Source organism: Arachis hypogaea, chromosome 14, assembly GCF_003086295.3.
Source record: "Arachis hypogaea cultivar Tifrunner chromosome 14, arahy.Tifrunner.gnm2.J5K5, whole genome shotgun sequence".
Classification (NCBI taxonomy): Eukaryota; Viridiplantae; Streptophyta; class Magnoliopsida; order Fabales; family Fabaceae; genus Arachis; species Arachis hypogaea.
In genome coordinates this window covers 99,571,911-99,580,948 of record NC_092049.1, presented here as the reverse complement: position 1 = coordinate 99,580,948, position 9,038 = coordinate 99,571,911, and the positions used below count along the sequence as shown (strand labels likewise).

At 36.5% G+C, this 9,038-nt stretch overlaps 1 non-coding gene across 1 annotated transcript; it reads right to left on the bottom strand.

Annotated features, from left to right (window-relative positions):
- Nucleotides 1-8,367: 8,367 nt before the first annotated feature.
- LOC112745749 (small nucleolar RNA R71) lies at nucleotides 8,368-8,475 on the bottom strand. The gene has a single exon (XR_003173661.1). It is a non-coding gene; the product is annotated as a small nucleolar RNA R71 (small nucleolar RNA).
- Nucleotides 8,476-9,038: the final 563 nt, after the last annotated feature.

Genomic DNA, 9,038 nt, shown 5'->3' with positions numbered 1-9,038 from the left:
CACGAGTGTTAGGCGTAGTGACAGACGCAAAAGGATCAATGGATCCTATTCCAACATGAGTGAGAACCGACAGATGATTAGCTGTGCGGTGACAGCGCATTTGGACCATTTTCACTGAGAGGACGGATGGTAGCCATTGACAACGGTGATCCACCAACATACAGCTTGCCATGGAAGGAACCTTGCGTGCGTGAAGAAGAAGACAGTAGGAAAGTAGAGATTCAGAAGACAGAGCATCTCCAAAACCTCAACCTGTTCTCCATTACTGCATAACAAGTATTTATTTCATGTTCTTTTACTTTTTACAATTAAAACTAAGAATCATTACTGATATCCTGACTAAGAATTACAAGATAACCATAGCTTGCTTCAAGCCGACAATCTCCGTGGGATCGACCCTTACTCACGTAAGGTATTACTTGGACGACCCAGTGCACTTGCTAGTTAGTGGTACGAGTTGTGAAAAGTGTGATTTACAATTCGTGCACCAAGTTTTTGGTGCCGTTGCCGGGAATTGTTCGAGTTTGGACAACCGATAGTTTATTTTGTTGCTTAGATTAGGAATAATTTATTTTTGTTGGTTTAGAGTCACTAGAATTGCATCTACTTTTTTCCTTTCAAAAATACTATTTTTCTTTATTAATTTTTAATTTTTCTTTGAGTCTTCTGTTTGAGTTTAGATTCATATTTTAAGTTTGGTGTCAATTGCATGTTTTTATTTTCTTTTAAATTTTCGAAATTTGTGTTCATTGTTCTTTCTTCATCTTCAAGTTGTTCTTGCTATTTTTCTTGTTTGATCTTTAGTTTTTCTTGTTCTGTGTCTTTTCTTGTTTTTTTGTGCGTTTTCAAATTATCAGTATTCAAAAAATTTTATGTACATTAAATACCTTTTTTTTAAAAACACGTTAAATTTATAGCTCAGTTGGCTAGAGCTTTGTGCTTATATTCTTGGTAATTGGGTATCTTCCTTTTAAAACTTTTTCAAAAATAATTTTTCTTTGATTAAATCTTGTGTCAAACTTTTAAGTTTGGTGTTCTCTTGTTATTTTTCTTTAATTTTCGAAAATTTATTTTTAGTTTTCTAAAAGTTTTAAGTTTGGTGTTCTTTTTATGTTCTTGAGTCTTTGAATTTTATTCTTGTTGTTCTTGTGAGTCTTCAAGGTGTTCTTGAGTCTTCTTTGTATTTTGATCTTAAAATTTTTAAGTTTGGTGTTCCTTGGTGTTTTCCCTCCAAAATTTTTGAAAAACAAGGAGTATTAGATCTAAAAATTTTAAGTCTTGTGTCTTTTGTGTGTTCTTCTCTTTCCTCATAAAATTAAAAAATCAAAAAAATATATCCTTTCCTTTAATTGCTCATAATTTTCGAATTCATTAGATTGATTTGGTCAAAATTTTTAAAATCATATCTTTTTCAAAATCTTATCTTATCTTTTCCAATCTCAAATTTTAAAATCATACCTTTTTCAAATCTTTTTAATTAATTACTTATTTTAATTTTCAATTTCCTTTTTTATCTATTTTTCTAATTTTCAAAATTATAGTTAATTTTTTTATTTTATTTTATTTTATTTTCCTTTTAATTTTCGGTATTCAAAAAAAAATAATTTAAAAAAAAATAAATAAATTTTTATCCACATCATCTCCCTTTCTCCATCATGGATCTAAGTGGAAATGAACAGTCCAGAAGGACTCTGGGGTCATATGCTAATCCCACTACTGCTGCATATGGGAATAGTATCTGTATACCTCCCATCAAAGCAGGCAATTTTGAGCTAAATCCTCAGCTCATTGTCACGGTGCAGCAAAACTGCCAGTATTCCGGTCTTCCACAGGAAGAACCTACTGAGTTTCTGGCACAATTCTTGCAAATTGCTAACACAGTACGTGACAAGGAAGTAGATCAGGATGTCTACAGATTATTACTGTTTCCATTTGCTGTAAAAGATCAAGCTAAGAGGTGGTTAAATAACCAACCTACAGCAAGCATAAGAACATGGAAACAGTTATCAGACAAATTCCTGAATCAATATTTCCCTCCAAAAAGGATGACACAGCTAAGGCTGGACATCCAAGGCTTTAAACAAGAGGATGATGAATCCCTTTATAACGCCTGGGAGAGGTACAGAGGGATGCTAAGGAAATACCCCTCTGAAATATTTTCAGAGTGGGTGCAGTTAGACATCTTCTACTATGGGCTTACAGAAAGAGCTCAGATATCTCTAGACCGCTCAGCTGGTGGATCTATACACCTGAGAAAGACTATTGAAGAGACTCAAGAGCTTATTGATATAGTTGCTAGGAATCAGTATCTGTACATAAGTAATGCGTCCTCCATGAAAGAAGAAGCTAAGGCAGTATCAACTGACTTTAGTCCTCATGAACAAGTTGCTGAACTCAATCAGCAACTATCTTCTATAACAAGGCAGTTAGCAGAATTTAATGAGATGCTACAAGAGACCAGAATTGCTAACAAGGATATGAAATCACAATTGAATCAGACAAAACAATAGTTATCAAAACAGATAACAGAGGAATGCCAAGCAATTCAATTAAGAAGTGGAAAAACGCTAAACACTTCAACTCAAAGCAGCAGAAACCCAAGAAAAGAACAGCTGTCAGAGGAGGAGCAACCTGCTATCCAAAATCCCTCTAAGGACAATAAGAGCCCAGAGAGGAATATGTCTGGCAATCAAACACCAGAAATAGGTGAAAAACTGGCGTTAAACTCCAATTCCACGTCCAGTTCTGGCGTTCAAACACCAGAAAAGGGTAGGAATCTGGCGTTAAACGCCCAATCCATGTCCAGTTCTGTGGTCCAGACGCCAGTGAGGGATCAGACACCTGCAACTGCTGATACTAACTCCCTCAAGAAGGCTTCTCAACTTGCTTCTGTAGGAAATCAACCTGCAGCAACTAAGGTTGAAGAATATAAAGCCAAAATACCTTATCCTCAGAAACTCTGCCAAGCGAAACAGGATAAACAATTTGCTCGCTTTGCAGACTATCTCAGGACTCTTGAAATAAAGATTCCATTTGCAGAGGCACTTGAGCAAATACTCTCTTATGCTAAGTTCATGAAAGAGATCTTAAGTCATAAGAAGGATTGGAGAAAAATAGAAAAAGTTTTTCTCACTGAAGAGTGCAGTGCAGTCATCCAAACAAGCTTACCAGAGAAGCTTAAGGATCCCGGAAGCTTTATAATACCATGCACATTAGAGGGTACTTGTACCAAGACAGCCCTATGCGACCTTGGGGCAAGTATCAATCTAGTCCTTGCATCTACTATCAGGAAGCTTGGCTTGGCTGAAGAGGTCAAACTAACCCGGATATGTCTTCAACTTGCTGATGGTACCATTAAATATCCATCAGGCATAATTGAGGACATAATTGTCAAGGTTGGGCCATTTGCCTTTCCCGCTGACTTTGTAGTACTGGAAATAGAGGAGCACAAAAGTGCAACTCTCATTCTAGGAAGACCCTTCCTAGCAACTGGACGAACCCTCATTGATGTCCAAAAAGGGGAGGTGACCTTAAGAGTCAATAAGGACGAGTTCAAGCTGAATGCTGTTGAGGCAATGAAGCATCTAGACACATCAAAAGACTGCATGCGTGTTGATATTATTGACTCCCTGGTAGAGGAGATCAACATGGCTAAGAGTCTCGAATCAGAGCTAGAAGATATCCTTAAAGATGTCCAGCCTGATCTGGAGGAATCAGAGGAAATAAAAGAGCCTCTGAAATTTCCTCAGGAAGAGGAGAAACCTCCTAAACCCGAGCTCAAACCACTACCATCATCCTTGAAATACGCATTTCTGGGAGAAGGTGGCACTTTTCCGGTGATGATAAGCTCTGCTTTAAATCCACAGGAAAAGAAAGCACTACTTCAAGTGCTAGGGATACACAAGGTAGCCCTTGGGTGGTCCATAAGTGATCTTAAGGGCATCAGCCCAGCAAGATTCATGCACAAGATCCTATTGGAGGACGATGCTAAGCCAGTGGTTTAACCACAGAGGCGGCTAAATCTAGTCATGAAGGAGGTGGTGCAGAAAGAGGTCACCAAGTTATTGGAGGTTGGGATTATTTATCCCATTTCTGATAGCCTCTAGGTGAGTGATGAGCGGATAATTTATACGCTTTTTGGCATTGTTTTTAGTATATTTTTAGTAGAATCTAGTTACTTTTAGGGATGTTTTCATTAGTTTTTATGTTAAATTCACATTTCTGGACTTTACTATGAGTTTGTGTGTTTTTCTATGATTTCAGATATTTTCTGGCTGAAATTGAGGGACTTGAGCAAAAATCAGATTCAGAGGTTGAAGAAGGACTGCTGATGCTGTTGGATTCTGACCTCCCTGCACTCAAAATGGATTTTATGGAGCTGAAGAACTCAAATTGGCGTGCTTCCAATTGCGTTGGAAAGTAGACATCCAGGGCTTTCCAGCAATATATAATAGTCCATACTTTGCCCAAGTTTAGACGATGCAAACTGGCGTTCAACGCCAGCTCTCTGCCCAATTCTGGCATCCAGCGCCAGAAACAAGTTGCAAAGTGGAGTTCAACGCCCAAACTGGCACAAAAGCTGGCGTTCAACTCCAAGAATGACCTCTCCATGTGTAGACTTCAAGCTCAGCCCAAGCACACACCAAGTGGGCTCCGGAAGTGGATTTATGCATCAATTACTTACTTCTGCAAACCCAAGTAGCTAGTTTATTATAAATAGGACCTTTTACTATTGTATTAGACATCTTTGGATTATCTTTTGATCTATTGATCACATTTGGGGGCTGGCCATTCGGCCATGCCTGGACCTTCATTACTTATGTATTTTCAACGGTAGAGTTTCTGCACTCCATAGATTAAGGTGTGGAGCTCTGCTGTTCCTCAAAGATTAATGCAAAGTACTACTGTTTTCTATTCAATTCATCTTGTTTCGCTTCTAAGATATTCATTCGCACTTCAACTTGAATGTGATGAACGTGACAATCATCATCATTCCCTATGAACGCGTACCTGACAACCACTTCCGTTCTACATTAGATTGAATGAGTATCTCTTAGATCTCTTAATCAGAATCTTCGTGGTATAAGCTAGATTGATGGCGGCATTCATGAGAGTCCGGAAAGTCTAAACCTTGTCCGTGGTATTCCGAGTAGGACTCTGGGATTGAATGACTGTGACGAACTCCAAACTCGCGAGTGCTAGGCGTAGTGACAGACGCAAAAGGATAGTAAATTCTATTCCAGTATGATCGAGAACCTCCAAGATGATTAGCCATGCAGTGACAGCGCATCGGACCATTTTCACAGAGAGGAATGAGATGCAACCACGACAAGGGTGATGCCTCCAGACGATTAGCCGTGCTGTGACAGAGCATTTGGACTATTTTCCCGAGAGGATTGAAAGTAGCCATTGGCACCGGTGACATCTTTACACAAAGCCAGCCATAGAAAGGAGTAAGACTGATTGGATGAAGATAGCAGGAAAGCAGAGGTTCAGAGGAATGAATGCATCTCCATACGCTTATCTGAAATTCTCACCAATGATTTACATAAGTATTTCTATCCTTATTTTTGTATTAATTTCGAAAACTCCATAACTATTTTATATCCGCCTGACTGAGATTTACAAGGTGACTATAGCTTGCTTCATACCAACAATCTCCGTGGGATCGACCCTTACTCACGTAAGGTTTATTACTTGGATGACCCAGTGCACTTGCTGGTTAGTTATGCGAAGTTGTGAAGATATGTTTAGACCATGGTTCTGTGCATCCGTTTTTGGTGCCATCGCCAGGGAATCAATTTCGAACAATAATTCACAACCTGAGTAACAATTTCGCATACCAAGTTTTTGGCGCCGTTGCCGGGGATTGTTCGAGTTTCGGCAAGCTTTTGGCCCGGTAACATCAGTGCCAAGTTTGATCCAGCAACAACACCAAGTTTTTGGTGCCGTTGCCGGGGATTGTTCGTGTTTGGACAACTGACGGTTCATCTTGTTACTTAGATTGGGTAATTTCCTTCTTATTTTCAAAAAGTTTTCAAAAAATTTTTCAAAAATCTTTCAAAAATTTCTCCTTTGTTTTCGAAAAAAAATTTTAAAATAAAAATGTTTTCAAAATTATATTTTTCTTCAAAATTTTTAAGAATGAATTCTAGTGTTTCATGAAGCATGTTGAAGCTTGACTAGCTATAAAGCCATGTCTAAATTCTTTTGGACTGAGGCTTCCAAACCATCAGCATAGAGGCAAGTTACTTTGATAAGTAATGAGCAGTATATTCTCTGATGTTATATGCTAAAGCTTGGCTGGCTATTAAGCCATGCCTAACCCTCAGATTGGAGCTTTAGACTAAGAATGCTAGATTCCTGGAATTCATATTAAAAATTTTGGAATCCTTATTTTTGTTTTTCAAATAATTTTCGAAAAAATACAAAAAAAATTAGAAAATCATAAAAATAAAAAATATTTTTTGTGTTTCTTGTTTGAGTCTTGAGTCATGTTATAAGTTTGGTGTCAATTGCATGTTCATCTTGCATTTTTCGAAAAAATTCATGCATTCATAGTGTTCTTCATGATCTTCAAGTTGTTCTTGGTAAGTCTTCTTGTTTGATCTTTGCATTTGCATGTTTTGTGTCTTTTCTTGTTTTTCATATGCATTCCTGAATTCTTTATGTCTAAGCATTAAAGAATTCTAAGTTTGGTGTCTTGCATGTTTTCTTTGCATTAAAAATTTTTCAAAAATGTGTTCTTGATGTTCATCATGATCTTCATAGTATTCTTGGTGTTCATCTTGACATTCATAGCATTCTTGCATGCATTCATTGTTTTGATCCATAACTTTCATGCATTGCATCATTTTTCTTGTTTTTCTCTCTCATCGTAAAAATTCAAAAATAAAAAAAATATCTTTCCCTTTTTCTCTCTTAAAATTTCGAAAATTAGATTTGACTTTTTCAAAAATTTTTAAAATCTAGTTGTTTTTATGAGTCAAATCAAATTTTCAATTTAAAAATCTTATCTTTTTCAAAATCTTTTTCAAAAATCAAATCTTTTTTTCAATTTTTTTAGTTATTTTCGAAAATTTCAAAAATATTTTTCAAAAATCTTTTTCTTAATTTTACATCATATTTTCGAAAATAACATCATCAATTAATGTTTTGATTCAAAAATTTCAAGTTTGTTACTTGCTTGTTAAGAAAGCTTCAAACTTTGAGTTCTAGAATCATATCTTGTGATTTCTTGTGAATCAAGTCATTAATTGTGATTTTAAAAATCAAATCTTTTTCAAAACTAATTTCAATCATATCTTTTCAAAAATATCTTCTTATCTTATCTGTTTCAAAAATTTGATTTTCAAAATATCTTTTCTAACTTCCTAACTTCTTATCTTTTCAAAATTTGTTTCAACTAACTAACTAACTTTTTGTTTGTTTCTTACCTTTTTCAAAACTACCTAACTAACTCTCTCTCTCTAATTTTCGAAAAAATCTTCCCTCTTTTTCAAAATTTCTTTTTAATTAGACTAATTATTTTATTTTTTATTTGAATTTTCGAAAAACTACTAACCTTTTTCAAAAACTATTTTCGAAAATCACTAACTCTTTTTCAAAAATTATTTTCGAAAATTCTCTCCTCCTCTCATCCCCTTCTATTTATTTATTCATCTACTAACACTTCTCTTCATCTCACATCTCTGCTCCTATCATCACCTTTGTGTTTGGATTCTTCATTCTTCTTCACCCCTATTCCTTTTCTTCTTCTACTAACAATAAGGAACCTCTTTACTGTGACATAGAGGATTCCTCTTCTTTTCTTTTTCTCTTCTTTTTCTTATGAGCAGGGACAAAGAAAAAGGCATTCTTGTTGAAGCTGATCCAGAACTTGAAAGGACTCTGAAGAGAAAACTAAGAGAAGCTAAATTACAACAATCCAGAGACAACCTTATTGAAAATTTCGAACAAGTAAAGGAGATGGCAGCCGAACCCAACAACAATAATGCAAGGAGAATGCTTGGTGACTTTACTGCACCTAATTCCAATTTACATGGAAGAAGCATCTCCATTCCTGCCATTGGAGCAAACAATTTTGAGCTGAAACCTCAGCTAGTTTCTCTGATGCAGCAGAACTGCAAGTTTCATGGACTTCCATCTGAAGATCCTTTTCAGTTCTTAACTGAATTCTTGCAGATCTGTGATACTGTTAAGACTAATGGAGTAGATCCTGAAGTCTACAGACTCATGCTTTTCCCTTTTGCTGTAAGAGACAGAGCTAGAATATGGTTGGATTCTCAACCCAAAGACAGCCTGAACTCTTAGGATAAGCTGGTCACGGCTTTCTTAGCCAAGTTCTTTCCTCCTCAAAAGCTGAGCAAGCTTAGAGCTGATGTTCAAACCTTCAGACAGAAAGAAGGTGAATCCCTCTATGAAGCTTGGGAAAGATATAAGTAGCTGACCAAAAAGTGTCCTTCTGACATGCTTTCAGAATGGACCATCCTGGATATATTCTATGATGGTTTATCTGAGCTATCAAAGATGTCATTGGATACTTCTGCAGGTGGATCCATTCACCTAAAGAAAATGCCTGCAGAAGCTCAAGAACTCATTGACATGGTTGCTAATAACCAGTTTATGTACACTTCTGAGAGGAATCCTGTGAGTAATGGGACGCCTATGAAGAAGGGAGTTCTAGAAATTGATACTCTGAATGCCATATTGGCTCAGAATAAAATATTGACTCAGTAAGTCAATATGATTTCTCAGAGTCTGAATGGAATGCAAGCTGCATCCAACAATACTCAAGAGGCATCTTCTGAGGAAGAAGCTTATGATCCTGAGAACCCTGCAATAGCAGAGTTAAAATACATGGCTGAACCATATGGAAACACCTACAATCCATCATGGAGAAATCACCCAAATCTCTCATGGAAGGATCAAAAGCCTCAACAAGGCTTTAATAATGGTGGAAGAAACAGGTTTAGCAATAGCAAGCCTTTTCCATCATCCACTCAGCAACAGACAGAGAATTCTGAGCAGAATCCATC